Raw genomic sequence first — 18,700 nt, 5'->3', positions numbered from 1 at the left:
GAGTTTGAGTAAACTCCGGGAGTTGGTGATGGAGAGGGGGGCGTGGCATGCTACAATTCATGGGGTTGCAAAGAGTTGGACAGTCCTGAGCGACTGAACTGAACTGAGCTGAATAATAAGCAATGTTGTGCATCTTTTCTTGTGTTTGTTAGCCATCTGTATGTCTTCTTTGGAGAAATGTCTGTTTAGGTCTTTCTCCCACTTCTTGATTGGGTTGTTTGTTTTTCTGGCTTTGAGTTGTATGAGCTGCTTGTATATTTTGGAAATTAATCCTTTGTCAGTTTTTTCATTTGCTATTTTTTTTCTCCCATTCTGAGGATTGTCTTTTCACCTTGCTTATAGTTTCCTTCGTTGTACAAAGCTTTTAAGTTTAATCAGGTCCTACTTGTTTACTTTTGTTTTTATTTCCTTTACTCTAGGAGGTGGGTCATAGAGGATCTTGCTTTGATTTATGTTATCGAGTGTTCTGCTTATGTTTTCTTCTAAGAGTTTTATAGTTTCTGGTCTTAAATTTAGGTTTTTAATCCATTTTTAGTTTGTCTTTGTGTATGGTGTTAGGAAGTGTTCTAATTTCATTCTTTTACATGTAGCTGTCCAGTTTTCCCAGTATCACTTATTGAAGAGGCTGTCTTTGCCCCATTGTATATTCTTGCCTCCATTGTCAAAAATAAGGTACCCATAGGTGCATGGATTTATTTCTGGGTTTTCTATCTTGTTCCATTGGTCTCTATTTCTGTTTTTGTGCCAGTACCATACTGTCTTGATGACTATAACTTTGTAGTACAATCTGAAGCCAGGAAGTTGATTCCTCCAGCTCCTCAAGACTGCTTTGGCTATTTGGGGATTTTTTGTGTTTCCATATGAATTGTGGAATTCATTTGAATGAATGAACAAATTCATTTGCTCTAGTTCTGTGAAAAATGCCATTGGTAATTTGGTAAGGATCTCACTGAATCTGTAGACTGCATTTGGTAATTTTCACAATATTGATTCTTCCTACTCAGGAACATGGAATATCTCCCCATCTGCTCATGTTGTCTTTGATTTCTTTCATCAGTGTCTTATAATTTTCTGTGCATAGTTCTTTTGTCTCCTTAAGTAACTTTATTCCTAGATATTTAATTATTTTTTGTTGCAATGGTGAATGGAATTGATTCCTTAATTTCTCATTGTGGTTTTTCATTGTTAGTACATGGGATTCTCTGGTGGCTCAGATGGTAAAGCTTCTGCCTGCAATGAGAAAGACCCAGGTTTAATCCCTAGGTCAGGAAGATCCCCTGGAGAAGGAAATGGCAACCCATTCCAGTACTCTTGCCTAGAAAATTCCATGGATGGAGGAGCTTGGTGAACTATAGTCCATGGGGTCGCAAAGAGTCAGACACGATTGAGCGACTTCACTTTCTTTATTGTTGGTATATAGAAATGCAAGTGATTTCTGTGTATTGATTTTGTTTCCTACAACTTTGATAAATTCACTGATTAGCTCTAGTAATTTTCTGATACCATCTTTAGGGTTTTCTATGTACAGTATCATGTCATCTGCAAACAGTGAGAGCTTTACTTCTTTTCATATCTGGATTCCTTTCATTTGTTTTTCTTCTCTGATTGCTGTAGCTAGGACTTCCAGAACTAAGTTGAATAATGGTGGTGACAGTTGACACCCTTGCATTTTTCCTGATCTTAGGGGGAATGCTTTCAGTTCTTTACCATTGAGAATAAGGTTTGCTGTAGGCTTATCATATATGGTCTTTACTATGTTGAGTTAGGTTCCTTCCATGCCCATTTTTTGAAGAGTTTTAATCATAAATGGGTGCTGAATCTTGTCAAAGGGTTTTTCTACATCTATTGAGATGATCATATGGTTTTAATCTTTCAATTTGTTAATATAGTGTATCACATTGTTTGATTTATGTGTATTGAAGAATCCTTGCAATTCCTGGAACAAACCCAACTTTATCATGATGTATGGGTTTTCGGATGTATTGCTGAATTCTGTTTGCTAAAATTTTGTTGAGGAGTTTTGCATCTATGTTCATCAGTGATATTTATTTGTGTTGTCTTAATTTGGTTTTGGTATCAGAGTGATGGTGGACTCATAGAATGAATTTGGAAGTGTTCCTTCCTTTGCAATTTTTTGAAAGAGTTTTAGAAGGATAGGCATTGGCTCTTCTCTAAATGTTTGATAGAATTCTCCTGTGAAGCCATCTGGTCCTGGGCTTTTGTTTTTTGGGACATTTTTGATCACAGCTTCAACTTCAGTCCTTGTGATTGGGTTGTTTATAATTTTTATTTCTTCCTGGTTCAGTCTTGAAAGATTGAACTTTTCTAAGAATCTATCCATTTCTTCCAGGTTATCCATTTTACTGCCATATAGTTGTTCATAATAGTCTCTTGTAATCCTTTGTATTTCTGCATTGTCTGGTGTAACCTCTTTTATTTCATTTCTAATTTTGTTGATTTGCTTCTTCTCTCTTTTTTTCTTGATGAGTCTGGCTAAAGGCTTGTCAATTTTGTTTATCTTCTCAAAGAACCAGATTTTAGCTTTATTAATCTTTACTATTGCTTCTTTCATTTATTTTTCATTTATTTCTGCTTGGATATTTATGATTTCTTTCCTTCTACTATTTTTTTTTTGTTCTTCCTTTTTCAGTTATTTTAGGTGCAAATTTATGTTGTCTATTCGATGTTTTTCATGTTTCTCGAGGTAGGATTGTATTGCTATAAACTTCCCTCTTATAACTGCTTTTGCTGCATCCCATAGGTTTTGAGTGGTCCTGTTCTCATCGTCATTTGTTACTAGGAATTTTTTGATTTCCCTTTTCATTTCTTCAGTAACCTGTTATTTAGAAATGTGTTGTTTAATCTCCATGTGTTTGTGTTTCTTACATTTTTTTTCCCTTATAACTGATATTTCATCTCACAGCATTGTGATCAGAGAAAATACTTGATATGATTTCAATTTTCTTAAATTTACTGAGGTTTGATTCATAACTCCATCCTGGAGAATGTTCTATGTTCACTTGTGAAGAAGGTGTATTCTTCTGTCTTTGGATGGAATGTCCTGAAGATATCAATGAAATCCATCTCATCTAACGTATCATTTAAGATTTGTGTTTTCTTATTAATTTTCCATTTTGATGATCTGTCCATTGTGAGTGAGATGCTATTTCTCCTGCTATTATTGTGTTACTGTCCATTTCTTCTTTTATGTCTGTTAGTGTTTGTCTTATGTATTCCAGTGCTCTTATGTTGGGTGCATAGGTATTTACAATTGTTATGATTTCCTCTTGGATTGATACCTTGATCTTTATATGTGTCCTTCCTTGTCTCTTGTAGTCTTCTTTATTTTAAGGCTATTTTGTCTGATATAAGGATTGCTACTCCAGCTTTCTTTTGTTTCCCATTTTCATGGAATATATTTTTCCATTCTCTCACTTTCAGTCTATATGTGTCTTTAGGCCTGAAGTAAATTTTTTGTAGACAGTATATATATGGATCTTGTATTTGTATACATTCAGCCAGTCTGTGTCTTTTGGTTGGAGCATTTAATCCATTTACATTTAAAGTAATTATTGACATATATGTTCCTATTGCCATTTTCTTAATTTTTTGGGCTTGGTTTTGTATTTCCTCTCTTGTATTTCTTGACTATATAAGTCCCTTTAATATTTGTTTTAAAGTTTCTTTGATGGTATTAAATTCTCTTAACTTTTGTTTGTCTGACAAGCTTTTTATTTCTCCATCAATTTTGAATGAAATCCTTGTCATGTACTGTAATCTTGATTGTAGATTTTTCCCTTTCAATACTTTAAATATATGCTGTCATTCCCTTCTGGCCTGCAGTGTTTCTGCTGAAAGATCAGCTGTTAAGTGTATGGGGCTTCTCTTGTATGTTACTTGTTGCTTCTTCCTTGCTGCTTTTAATATTCTTTCTTTGTATTTAGTCTTTGTTCAATGGATTAGTATGTCTTGGTGTGTTTGTCCTTGGGTTTTTCCTGTATGGGACTCTTTGTGCCTCTTGGACTTGACTGAATATTTCCTTTTCCATGTTGGGGAAATTTTCCACTACAATCTCTTCAAAAATGTTCTCATACACTTTCTTTTTCTCTTCTACTCTGTGCCCCTATAATTCAAATGCTGTTACATTTGATACTGTCCCAGGGGTCTCTGAGACTATCCTCAGTTCTTTTCATTCTTTTTATTTTATTCTGCTCTTCAGAAGTTATTGCCACCATTTTATCTTCCAGCTCACTGATTCGTTCTTCTGTTATTGATTCCTTCTAGAGTATTTTTAATTTCAGTAATTGTATTGTTTGTCTCTCTACATTTTTTTTTCTTTAATTCTTCTATGTCTTTATTACTTGATTCTTGCATTTTCTCCATTTTATTTTCAAGGTTTTTGATCATCTTTACTATCATTATTCTTAATTCTTTTTTAGGTAGTTTGCCTGTTTCCTCTTCATTTATTTGGACTTCTGTGTTTCTATTTTGTTCCTTTATTTTTGTAGTATGTCTCTGCTTTTCATTTTTTAAAACTTATTCTGTTTGAGGTCTACTTTTCCAAGGCTTCAAAGTTGAATTTTTTCTTCCTTTTGTTTTCTGCCCTCCTAAGGTTGGTTCAGTGGTTTGTGTAAGCTTCATATAGGTTGAGATTTGTATTGAGTTTTTGTTTGTTTGTTTGCTTTTTCTCTTATGGCTAAGGCTGAGTGAGGTGGTAATCCTGTCTGCTGATGATTGGATTTGTATCTTTGTTTTGTTTGTTGTTTAGATGAGGCGTCCTGCACAGGTTTCTACTGGTGGTTGGGTGATGTCGAGTCTTGTATTCAAGTGGATTTTTTTGTGTGTGAATTCTTGCTGTTTGATACTCCCTAGGGTTAGTTTTCTGGTAGTCTAACCATAGAGCCAGATGTCCACAGTAGTAACTTGCTTGAGAACACACATTTTATTGGTTATTTTCTTTCCTGTCTCACTTCTCCATTCCTTCACCAGTGGATCAGCTTCTGAGTAAACTATTGCACTTGAATATTCATTTCATGATCCTCTTTTGTTGGAATCTACACTAAGGCAGAATTGTGTACTTCAGGTGTAGGCAGCACTTTCACTGGAGCCTTGTTTAGAATTCATGTTTTCCTTGGAAGGAGAGTCAATCCTTATAAACTTGGTATAAGCTAGTTACAAAAATAAGATAATACACTATTAAATGACACTTCTGAAGACAGGGAAACCATCAAGAAGGAGCATTATCTCCCAAAGCCAATATTCCTCTTTTTACTTCTGGGAAGGGAAAGTGACCACGAACACCAACAAACTCCACTTCATGAAAATGGTCTTGGAGAGTGTACCAGTACTTTCAGCTTTGTCATGTATTGATTACATTTAATGATATCTCAGTAGAGAATGGAGAAGGAGATGACAACTCACTCCAGCATTCTTGCCTGGTGAATCCCATGGGACAGAGGAGCCCAGAAGGCTGTAGTCCATAGGGTCACAAAGAGTTAGGCATTAGAGAATAGGGCTCTGTGTGAATCTGGAAAGTAACCCACAAACTATCAGCAATAATACAGCAAGTATATTTTGTGTTCAACTATCGAGAAAGTGCTACTTAATGCTAATCTTCAGTTATAATTTGTAAATGATGAAAATTATATTTCTCAGTTGTTGTGGCAGGATTTAAAGATTTGCTCTAATGGCAAAAAGTGAAGAGGAACTAAAAGAGCATCTTGATGAGCATGATAGAGAAGAGTGAAAAAGTTGGCTTGAAACTCAACATTTTAAAAACTAAGATCATGACACCTGGTCCCATCACTTCATGGCAAATAGAAGGGGGGAAAGTGGAAGCAGTGGCAGCTTTTATTTTCTTGGGCTCCAAAATCACTGCAGACAGTGACTGCAACCATGAAACTGAAAGCGGACTCTTGAGAGTCTCTTGGACTGCAAGGAGATCAAATGAGTCAGTACTAAAGGAAATCAGTCCTGAATTTTCATTGAAAGAACTGTTGAGGAAGCTGAAGCTCCAATACTTTGGCCACCTGGTGTGAAGAGGTGACTCGCTGGAAAAGACCCTGATGTTTGGGAAAGATTGAAGGCAAAAGGAGAAGGGGGTGGGAGAGGATGAGATGGTTAGATAGCATTGCTGCTCAATGTACATGACTTTGAGCAAACTCTGGGAGATAGTGGAGGACAGAGGAAATTGGCATGCCACAGTTTAGGAAGTCGCAAAGAGTTGGACAGGACTTAGCAACTGAACAACAACAACAGTTACTGTCTCAGTTCAGTACAGTTCAGTCGCTTAGTCGTGTCCAACTCTTTGTGGCCCCATGAATCGCAGCACGCCAGGCCTCCCTGTCCATCACTAACTCCTGGAGTTTACTCAAACTCATGTCCATATAGTTGGTGATGCCATCCAGCCATTTCATCCTCTGTCGTCCCCTTCTCCTCCTGTCCCCAATCCCTCCCAGCATCAGGGTCTTTTCCAATGAGTCAACTCTTCATATGAGGTGGCCAAAGTATTGTCTAAGACATGATATATTTGAAGGTAAAACACAGATGTATGACAATATGTCTGTCTTTGTTTAGTTATTGAATTTTCAGTGGGATTAGCACCAGAAGGGTGGATAAGGAGGCAGTGTAAGTGTAAAGACATGTGTAGTATATTGTATAACAAAGGCAAGGTTGCCAAAGGACATCAATAGTAGAACAGGGTGCTGATGAAACTATTAATATGACTAGGAGGCCATTTCCTACTTGGATAAGTGAATTTCATAACAAGAAATAAAAAGATCTGAAATCCTAGACGGGAGCCATAATTCCAGACTCTCCTTGTCATGCTATGTAAATAATCTCTCTCTCCATCTTTATGTGACAACATTAGTGTTGGAAAGACGTTTTACTCTCCAACGATTATCATTGTTGGGGGTGATTGTCCACTTCATCCCTGACAGTAATAATGAGCTTGAACTCTTATAGATGGCTGTATTTGTTACTCAGATTTCCATAACAATCTTCCACAGGCTGGGGGGCTTAAACAATAGGAATTTATTTTCTCACAGTTCTGGAGGCCAAAATTCCATAATCAAGGTGCTATCAGAGTTGATTTCTGTGAGAGCTATACCCTTATGTGGCCTTTTCTCTGTGGGCACAAGTAGCAGAGAGAGATCTCTGTGGTCTCTTTATCCCTTGGCACATGGTGAGGGGTTGAGGATTCAACATATGAGTTTTGGGTAGACACAATTCAGTAGTGGTTGTTAAGTGTTAGAAAGTGGCAGACCTGAAATAACTTCCGTTCTTCCTTCTTTCATCTTCCTTAGAGCACTGGGGTTGTGCAAATCTATTTTACACTCTGCAAAGAAGCCCAAATTCAGAGGCTAGAAGAAAGGAAGCTTCACTTAGTGAAGCTATTCACTTAGTGAATATCCAGGTGATGCAGTTGGTAAAGAATCCAGTTGCCAATACAGGCTATGCAAGAGTCACGGGTTTGATCCCTGGGTTGGGAAGATCCCCTGGAGGAGGAAATGGCAACCCACCCCAGTATTCTTGCCTGGAAAATTCCGTGGACAGAGGACCCTGGTGGGGGCTACTGTCCATGGGGTCACAGAGAATTGGACATGACTGAGCACACACTGGCTGGCTCCTTCATTTATTTACAGGTTCTTGGTATAATATTTTAATTTGATTCTCATACCAGTCAAATTCAATGTTACAGGTACTTCTTATTTTCTAGACTAGCTGGCTTAAAATTCAACATTTAAAAAACTAAGATCATGGCATCTGGTCCCATCACTTCATGGCAAATAGATGGGGAAAAAATGGAAACAATAACAGATTTTATTTTCTTGGGGTCCAAAATCACTGCAGATGGTGACTGAGTCATAAAATTAAAAGATGCTTTCTTCTTAAAAGAATATCTATGGCAAACCCAGACAGTGTACTAAAAAGCAGAGACATCACTTTGTGGACAAATGTCCATAAAGTCAAAGCTATGGTTTTTCCAGTAGTTATGTATGGATGTGAGAGTTGGACCATAAAGAAAGCTGAACACCAAAGAACTGATGCTTTTAAACTGTAATGTTGGAGAAGACTCTTGAGGGTCTCTTGGACTGCAAAGAGATCCATCCTGTCAATCCTAAAGGAAATCAACCTTGAGTATTCATTGGAAGGACTGATGCTGAAGCTGAAAGGCCAATACTTTGGCCACCTGATGCAAAGAACTGACTCATCGGGAAAGACCCTGAGGCTGGGGAATATTGAGGGCAGGAGGAGAGGTGGGCAGCAGAGGATGAGATACTTGGATGGCATCACCAACTCAGTGGACATGAGTTTGAGCAAGCTCCAGGAGATAGTAAAGAACAGAGAAGCATGGAATGCTGCAGTCCAAGGGGTCGCAGAGAATCGCACATGACTGAGTGACTGAAAAACAACAACAAGGAAATAGAAACTCAGAGAAGGTAGGTCAAGTTAGTACATGAGCCAGGGTCCAAATTAAAAAGTCATGTTTTTTCCAGTTTATTACTGTAATTCTTCTACTACGGAATTGTTTTGGTGATTGCAATTTCAATTTTCTGTGTTTTTCCCTGATGTTCAGCTTTCATTAATTGTTAAAACTTAATGGTGAGGCTTCAAGACTGGATTATATAGACAGTAATAGGTTATTAAAGTTATTTTTTCCTTTGGAGATTAATTTGCATAAATAAATGAAAATCTTTTGAAATTATCACATAAATCAGTGAAAATAGCATTTACTTAATTAACATCATTTACAAGGAGAATTTTTATGGAGGGAAATTTATGAAGGAAATAAAGAATGGTAAATAAGAATGGACTTCTATTTTCTTTCAAATACAGAAATCAAGCATAGTGTTATTCTGTCATTTCATTTACTAACTTATTCTGTAAGTACACATGGTACTCTTATTTTATGAAAATTTGTGTGCTAGGTCTTGCATCAGCTTCATAGGATGTATTTAAGGTACTTTTTATTCTAATAAAGGGGAGGGAGGTGGGAGGGGGGTAGGGATGGGGAACACATGTAAATCCATGGCTGATTCATGTCAATGTATGTCAAAAACCACTACAATATTGTAAAGTAATTAGCCTCCAACTAATAAAAATAAATGAAACAAAAAAGACAAAAAGGGTGTACACTCACATAGCTATTGAGATAAAAACTGCAAACTTGGGTGGGGGAAGGAATCCAAAAGAAAAAAATAGCTTAATTTCTCTATCTTTTCATGTTCACTCTTTACCAAATCTTTGTCCCAGCCTTTATGCACATTGAGACATCTTGGTGTAGTCTGGAATGACTGTGACTACAATGCATATGACTTCAAAAGAAAAAGTATAATTGAAAATACCCAATAAACAAGGTGAAAAGACAACCCTCAGATTGAGAGAAAATACTAGCAAATGAAACAACTAACAATGAATTAATTTCCAAATTATATAAGCAACTCATATAAGTTAATACTAGAAAAACAAACAACCCAATCAAAAAGTGGGGAAAAAAACTAAACAGACATTTCTCCAAAGAAGACATACAGATGGCTAACAAACACATGAAAAGATGCTTAACATCTCTCATTATTAAAGAAATGCAAGTCAAAACTGCAGTGACATATTACCTCACACAAGTCAGAATGGGCTTCATTAAGGTCCACAAACAATAAATGCTGGAAAGGGTGTGGAAAAAAGAGAAGCCCCTTGCACTGCTGGTGGAAATGTAAATTGATTTAGCCACTGTGGAAGACAGTATGGAGATTCCTTGAAAAACTAGGAATAAACTACCATATGACCCAGCAATACCACAACTGGGCATATACTCTAAGAAAACCATAATGGGAAAAGACACATGTACCCCCATGTTCATTGCAGCACTATTTACAATAGCTAAGACATGGAAGCAACCTAGATGTCCATCAACAGGTGAATGGATAAGGAAGTTGTTGTACATATATACAATGGATTATTACTCAGCCATAAAAAGGAATGCATTTGAGTCAGTTCTAATGAGGTGGATGAAACTAGAGTCTATTATACAGAGTGAAGTAGGAAAGAGAAAAACAATTATCATATACTAAAGCATATATATGGAATCTAGAAAGATGGTACTGATAAAATTATTGGCAGGTCAACAAAGGTAATAGACACAGAGAACAGACTTATGCACATAATGGGGGAGGATGGAGAGGAGGATGTATGAAGAGAGTAAACTTGGAAACTTATGTTACCACATGTAAACTAGATAGCCAATGGGAATTTGTTGTATGACTCAGGGAACTCATGCAGGGATTCTGTCACAACCTAGAGGGGTAAGATGGGGAGGGAGATGGGAGGGGGGTTCAAGAGGGAGGACACATATGTATACCTGTTGCTGATTCACGTTGATATTTGGAAGAAGCCAACAAAATTCTGTAAAGCAATTATTCTTCAATTAAAGAACAAATACATTTAAAATTAAAAACAGAAAACATCCAAATTGTTGAATTACTGAGTATTAGGGCTTTAAGTCTTTATTTGATGTCATGTGAGCTCGTCTTTAGCATTTTGAAGGAATATTTTTTCTTCTGTGGAAAGTACTTCATCTTCTGAGTAAACCTCTGATAATAGACTATTGATATTCTGATGATGTCAGTCCTAGGATATGGAGGAAGTATTAATACAAGTAGTTTTGCAGATGAAAGTTTCCTGAATTGTTTATTTGCTTTTTCCTCTAAGGGACGTGCTAGTTTGTTTTTTCTTTTATATACTCTGTCTTGCTCATATGATCCTTAAGATGGAAGCTGCCCTCATTTTTATAATATATTGACAGGACTACTACACCACGTTTCCATCATACTTCACAGAAATTACATCTTTGGATGTAATTAAGTTCTAGGTTAGTCGCTGGTATCTTGAATTTTCAGCATCTTCTCCTAACCGGTTATTCACATACAGACGCAAACATGTGCTCATACAAGCACTACAGGAAGTTCTATATCGGTCCATCCTATGGTTCATTGTTTAAGCTAGGCTGGAATCAATTATGAGGATTTTTATTATAGGCACACTGACTGAGAAGATAGCATCAAATTTGGGAAAAAATTGATTTGATCTGCTATCCCAACCTTCAGTTTATGAAGACATTCTCTTGCTTCCTTTCCACTTTATGAAGTTATAGCAAAAAGATGGCCACCTAGGAAATGAACCATCGCAGAGAGTGAATCTGCTGGCCCCCTACCTTGGACTTCTCAACTTTCAAAACCGTGAGAAATAATTTTTCTGCTTGCAAGTCACCTAGTTTATGCTATTTTGTTAAGTGGCCTAATGGACCAAGAAATATGATTAACAAGCACTTTCATACATGCCACCTCATTTGGGCAGTGTAATGTCTGTGAGATAAGAGTGGCAGGACATTTCAAATCCATTTTGAAAATGAGGAAATAACCTTTCTGGGACTTTAAGTGCCTTGACCATCATCATATAATTTCCAAGCATTTAAACAAAATATTTTGATTTCATTATCTTTTTAGTTTAGAAAATAAAATGTACTTTGTTGTTTATAGAATTTGCAATAACGCCTAAGATAACTATCCAGTCTAATGTATTTTTATTGTACAAATATTAATGTCATTCAATGGATTTTAAAAAAGATATAAGCTATCTCAATTTATAATTCTAACAGAGTAGCTGATTTCATTTCATATTATTTTCTTTCAATTTTGGTTGTTATAATATATATTTTATATAACTATAGCAGTGGAAATTATACATTTCTGGATCTGAATTTTTAGTTAACAATATGTTGTAAACATTTTTCTTTGTAGTTGAATGCAGTTTTGTCATTATTTTTTAAATTATAATTTAACTGAGTTTAGTATTTTAGTCAATTATTTAAAAATATATATATAGTCTAGACAATGTGCAATGACTATTTTAAAACTATTATTTCCTTAATGTAAATATTCAGAAACTATTAGATAAAAAATTAGGCATACTGAAAATGAGTTAAGCTATATATATTCATATTGCCTTCCAAAGAAGCGGTCCTCATGCCAAGCTTATGCCAAGCTTACAGTAACGGTGTTGTTGTTCAGTTGATAAGTCATGTCCAACTCTTTTGAGAGCCCATGGACTGTAGCCCACCAGGCTCCTCTGTCCATGGGATTTCCCAGGCAAGAATACTGGAGTGCATTGCCATTTCTTTCTCCAGGAGATCTGCCTGACCCAGGGATTGAACCCCAATCTCCTGCATTACAGAAGCAGTCTTTAACAGTGACATAGTCCAGCATTGGGTTCCTAGAGTTAAATTATTTATCTTGTAATTTTTTTGTTTCACTTTGCTTTACAGTGTTATTTCCTCATACTTTCATTTTTATTTTTCATTACTGGTAATGTGAAATGCTGTGACATGAGCATCTTTCCATAAGCTTTTTTATTCGCCCAATCTTTGACAATTTATTTATTTAAACTTTTTAAAATGAACTACCTACCAAACATTTCTGAATTCCAATGATGGATGAAGCTTATGTTTCAGACTAAATTCTTGATGACACTGTAATTAGCCATAAGATTATTTCTAAAAAGGGATAATTCTCCATATCTGCTATACGTGGCTGTTTTTTGAGAAGTTTATTGTACAAAGAGCTCAGGTAAATCTCAACGGTGTCCCTGATGTCCTGGGTTCCTCATTCTCTTGGCAGAGTAAGATGATTCTGGCTGGCACACTTGGATTTTCCATGGAGTTTTGCTATGGGAGAGTCCTATAAATTTCCCTTTTAATAGGGAAGGTTATTAGAATGGCCTCTGCAACTGGAATATAGCAGACTACTTCAGCCCCAAGCACTTTGACCTTAGATGTCAACTGCTAACACCTGCTTACCTTATGGGAAACTGGACAGTCCCACTTGGAAGAGGTCCCCAGTCCCAGCTTGATTTTTAGAGTGACCTTTATGAAAGGGAGAATTTTCCAGGGTGAAGGATCTCTTATTGGATAACATGCTTATACATGCACAGGACTCAAATAAAATAAGGCACTTGGAACCATTATAAAATATAAAGTGATAGAGGAGGTCAAGGTCTGGGTGACTCCAGTATGAACATTTTTCAACTAATGAAGGTGAGAGAATGTGTCTTTTAAAGTCTTTACTAACTCTAATGTGTGAGTATTAAAAGGATTTTGATTTTCACACACACCCAAAGCAAGGTCAGAAGTTTGATAAATCACATTTTAATTAGAAAAGCAAGCATTATCTATTCCAAATGTATTTGCATGTTAGATAATTGCATGACTATTTTTAAAGATTGAAATTTTGAGCTTTGCAGTGATAATACTTACTCTTCTGCCAATTTAATAACTTTGCCTTTGATATATTACTCAACTGATCTGCAGTGAAGCTTGTTTTCTTCTAAGTTTTCATACTTGCTATTACTTTTCTATGAACAGAGTGAGGTTAGCATCAGCTGACCAAAATGTTAAAATTAAACCTCTTTCTTCTAAGGTGTTTTACTTGAAAAGTACTTAAGTTTGAAAAGTAAACTTTTTATTGAAGTTTGATATATATGCAGAAAGATGCATATAAGTGTATCTCCTTTTATGCAAAGTGAGCACACACATGCACCAGATGGAGAAAAAAAAAAAATGTTGCATTCCAGAAGTCCCTTTTGGGTGTCCTCTCAATCGACATCCACATCCCATTCCCACAAAGGTAACCACCATTCTCTAGCACCATGGATTACTAATAGTTTTGCCCTTTTACTTAATGCTATAATGCTGGCCTCATGAACTTACACACTGGCTGGTTAAAACAAGGGTGAGAGGGAGGTGAACACATGACTATTTGGCAGCTCATAGGTCTTCAATTTGCTTATGCATGGATCGCATCATCTATCACAAAGAACAAAAGATCTTCTGTGTACCCTCCTGGTGGAGAGAGTGAAAGAAGAGACGGGAACAAGGAAGGGAGAGGCGCTAAGGAATTTTAGTGACAGTTTCCTGCACCATGATGATGAGCATAAGGTAATGTGCTGAGCTGGTGGCTGATACATGGGTGAATAAGGACTTTGACACTTCAAAACCAGGGGCAAGCCAGGGGCTGGAAATGAGAGTAGCTCCGAAGTGGAAGTGAATTCAGTGAAAGCAGTTAATCAATCTTAGGAGTAGATCCATGAAAAATTGAGTATTCTCATGCTCAGAAAAAAGAACACAAGAAATGTATGGAAGAAAAGTGAGCTGAACCTGGATCAAGGGCTTGGGTAGCTCTCTATAATGAAATCCCATATCAGTGAAGGAGGAAACTGCAGCCTGGAGTATAAGTCATGAACATCAGACACACACAACCTAACCCACTTCAGGGGGTGGGGAAGAAGCGGGAGATCTCATGGCTTCATCCTCTTAGAAGTGTAGAGGATTGGAAACTAATTGATAAATTTAGCTTGATTTTTAGGCTTAAGAGAGAGTCTACTGCTTTGATAAGAGAATCTTCCCTTTTCTTTACCTGTTACCTTTAGAAGATACCATGTCAAATAGGAACAGGACTTTTGAAACTAGTTAGCCTCAAATAATACCTTTAACATTTTAGTTCAATAGCATTAAAAATAAGTAAGGAAGTAAGTAAGTAAAGTCGCTCAGTCGTGTCCGACTCTTTGCAACCCCGTGGACTGTAGCCTACCAGGCTCCTCTGTCCATGGGATTTTCCAGGCAAGAGTACTGGAGTGGGTTGCCATTTCCTTCTCCAGGGGATCTTCCCAACCCAGGGATCAAACCCAGGTCTTCAGCATTGAAGATAGATGCTTTTACTGTCTGAACCACCAGGGCAGGGAAGCATTAATATTAGCAATCATAATGCTGGCTAAAATGTATTGAGGACTTTGTAGTCTTAATGAGGTTCATTATTTCACTATTTTTTTTTTAAATTATATGACATAGGACTATCTATCCCAGTTTTACAGTTGAGTAAACTGAGTTTCAATAAGATTAAGCACTTTGTCCAAATAGACTCAGCAAAACATGGCAGAGGGCATCTATAAGTCATCTGAATTTTCTACTAAGCATTATGTAAACAATGAATAAAAACAAGCTTCTGCAAGCTCTCAATCCAGAAAACCTTGTCATCAGCAATCACCTCTGCCCAGGCAGGGGAGATAGGAATGTGAGATAGGAACATTGAAGGAAGAGGGGAGACCCAAGGGCTCAACAGGAAGCCCAAGAACATATATTATTTGTTTTGATACTAAAGGCATAAGGTGTGATGCTGCAGGTGCCAGGAAGAACTATAGGATGTCAGGGACATTAGAATCAGAATGAAAACAAACGCCTCTACTCCAGCACAGGCATCAAGTACTTGCACACGCATAGCAAGTATCTTCCAGAGAAGGCAATGGCACCCCACTCCAGGACTCTTGCCTGGAAAATCCCATGGACGGAGGAGCCTGGTAGGCTGCTGTCCATGGGGCCGCGAAGAGTCGGACATGACTAAGTGACTTCACTTTCAAGTTTCACTTTTATGCATTGGAGAAGGAAATGGCAACCCACTCCAGTGTTCTTGCCTGGAGAATCCCAGGGATGGGGTCGCACAGAGTCAAACACAACTGAAGTGACTTAGCAGCAGCAGCAGCAGCAGCAGCAGCAGCAGCAAGTATCTTCAAAAACGAGTATTTTTCAGGCTCTGGGCAGCATTCCCTGTCAAATTTAAAACCTGATTCCTTATTCTCAGCTAAGTTTACTTTTTAATCTTGTGAGAATTTATTACTCAAAAAAAAATCTTCATGGGCATGATAAATATTTTAAAACATTTGGAAATTCAGGGGAACTATAAAGCTCTTTTCTTCCTAGGATGACTTTGCTTGGGGTTGTTGTCAGCTTGATCCTGCTGTGCCTTCACTTCCAAGTACCTTCTGGAGCAGTGCTTCCTGACCTTTTCATGAGAATGTTTGTATGATATTCTGGGTTATGCTGAAGGCAATTTAGGGGAATTTGCTATAAAAATGGTGAAAACAGTCATTACTTTTCCTACATGTTATATAGTTATGAGAACGATAAATATAAAAATGAAGTAATACAGTAAATAGTATTTATAAAATTCCAGATTAATTCATTTATTTTTATTGAGAAATTTGAGTACTTTTCCACGAATATAACTTTTTATGCTTTGAAATGACTGCACATAATTTCTAATAAAAATTTCTCAGTGTCTTCAAATTATTTATTGTCTTCATGAAGAAAATAATTTTATTCCACAGTTTCACCAAAAAACATAAAACAGTTTTTACAATTGCTCTCCAATTTACAACAATTTAAATTTCATTTAAGGATCTAACATTTTTTTTCTTTTTTTCTTCCTTGACTGATGTTGACGTTTCTTGTGATAATGTGAAAAGATTAACATCTAATTGAATTTTTCATATTAAATATTTAAAAATAATGATGGCAGTCTAATGTACAGGATGTGCATGAATTGTTAGAGCTACGACCTTGCAGATAGCTAGAATAAAAGGGCACATCAACTGCAAACTGACAGAAGTTTCAACACATATTAAGGCAGTGGTTCAATGCACTGTCCGGAATTTGTACACTGGATGTTTATACCTGGCCCCTCACCTTATCCCAAAGTGGCCACACTTTGTGCTACAGACAGAAGTGCTCCTTGTCTACTCAGAGTATGGCATCTCTAGTAGCTCTGTTGGTCGTCATCTCCATTTCAATAGAAGTGCTGTGCTTTGCAACTGCTTTCTAAAAATATTTTTCTAAGTAGTACAGCACCTCCCCATCTGCATTCAGCCTAATGGGACACAGATTAGCACACGACAGGCATCAGCATCTTGCCAGGGGCCTGCAGATAGGCAATAATTCTGACCCTGCAAATCTCCAGTGTGCTCCAAGGAGCCTGGAAGAGGCAAACTGCAGTTGCAACTTGCCTATTGGTTTTGGCTATCCTAGAGCCCACCTGGCTGTTCCAGGGCTGAAGGGATCAGTATGTCCTGGTAACTTTGCAGCACACATTTTTTTGTTTGTTTGTTTGTTTTTGAAAAGCACTGATTTAAAGGGACAAATTCCTTGTTCTTCCTGAATCTTTAGGAAATTAAGCTTTCTTTTCACAAATTTCTAAGTTCTAGTTTTGTTATTTGGTTCTATCATCTTACAGTTCTTGCAAACGGCCCACTTGGCAGGATTAAAGACAGCTGAAGTGTAATTCCTCAAAGGGTGGTGTCAAACTGACAGATTCCAAACCTTAGCTCAGCCGGTTTCTAGCTGTGTGCCCTGTGTACAAATTCACTGTTAGTCACTCAGTTGTGTCCAACTCTGTGATACCATGGACTGTAGCCCACCAGGCTCCTCTGTCCATGGAATTCCCCAGGCGAGGATACTGGAGTGAGTTGCCATTGCCTTCTTCAGGGAATCTTTCTGACTCAGGGATCAAACTCAGGTCTCCTGCATTCAGGAAGATTATTTACAGTCTGAGCCACCAGGGAAGCCCATAGTGATGATAAAAATAGTGCTATCTTCCTAAGGCTATTGAGAATATTAAATTAGTTAATGCATGTTTATTTCTTATTGCCATCTAGCATAGAGTACCTAATAGTATTAATTGATGTTATTATTATCACTGTTGTTGTTCATAACAATAAGGTCATGTTATTAGTGTTACTAAGAAGTTGATTACTAAGTTGTTACTAAGTAATCAAAGTTTGTTACTAAGAAGATGCAAAAAGCAAAGGAGAAAAGGAAAGATATACCCATGTGAAGGCAGAGTTCTAAAGAATAGCAGGAGATATAAGAAAGCCTTCCTCAGCAATCAATGCAAAGAAATAGAGGAAAACAATAGAATGGGAAAGACTAGAGATTTTTCAAGAAGATTAGAGATACCAAGGGAACATGTCATGCAAATATAGGCTCAATAAAGGACAGAAATGGTATGGACCTAACAGAAGCAGAAGATATTAAGAAGAGTTGGCAAGAATACAAAGAAAAACTAAACTAAACAGATTTTTATGACCCAGATAACCACAATGGTGTGATCACTCACCTAGAGCCAGACATCCTGGAATGTGAAGTCAAGTAGGCCTTAGGAAGCATCACTACCAACAAAGCTGGTGGAGGTGATGGAATTCCAGTTGAGTTATTTCAAATCCTAAAAGATGACACTGCAAAAGTGTTGCAATCAATATGCCAGCAAATTTGGAAAATTCAGCAGTGATCACAGGACTGGAAAAGGTCAGTTTTCATTCCAATCCCAAAGAAAGGCAATGCCAAAGAATGCTTAAACTATGGCACAATTATACTCATCTCACACACTAGCAAAGTAATGCTCAAAATTCTCCAAGGCAGGCTTCAACAGTACGTGAACCATGAAATTCCAGATGTTCAAGTTGGATTTAGAAAAGGCAGAGGAACCAGAGACCAAATTGCCAACATCCACTGGATCATTGAAAAAACAAGAGAGTTCCAGAAAAACATCTACTTCTGCTTTATTGACTATGACAAAGCCTTTGACTGTGTGGATCACAACAAACTGTGGAAAATTCTTAAACAGATGGGAATACCAGGCCACCAGACCTGCCTGCTGAGAAATCTGTATGCAGGTCAGGAAGCAACAGTTAGAACCGGACATGGAACAACAGGCTGGTTCCAAATTGGGAAAGGAGTATGTCAAGGCTTTATACTGTCACCCTGCTTATTTAACTTATATGCAGAGTATATCAGGAGAAATCTTGGACTGGATGAAACACA

The sequence above is a fragment of the Muntiacus reevesi genome, chromosome 4, assembly GCF_963930625.1.
Source record: "Muntiacus reevesi chromosome 4, mMunRee1.1, whole genome shotgun sequence".
Classification (NCBI taxonomy): domain Eukaryota; kingdom Metazoa; phylum Chordata; class Mammalia; order Artiodactyla; family Cervidae; genus Muntiacus; species Muntiacus reevesi.
The sequence above is the reverse complement of the archived record's forward strand: the minus strand, read 5'-3'. Positions refer to the sequence as shown.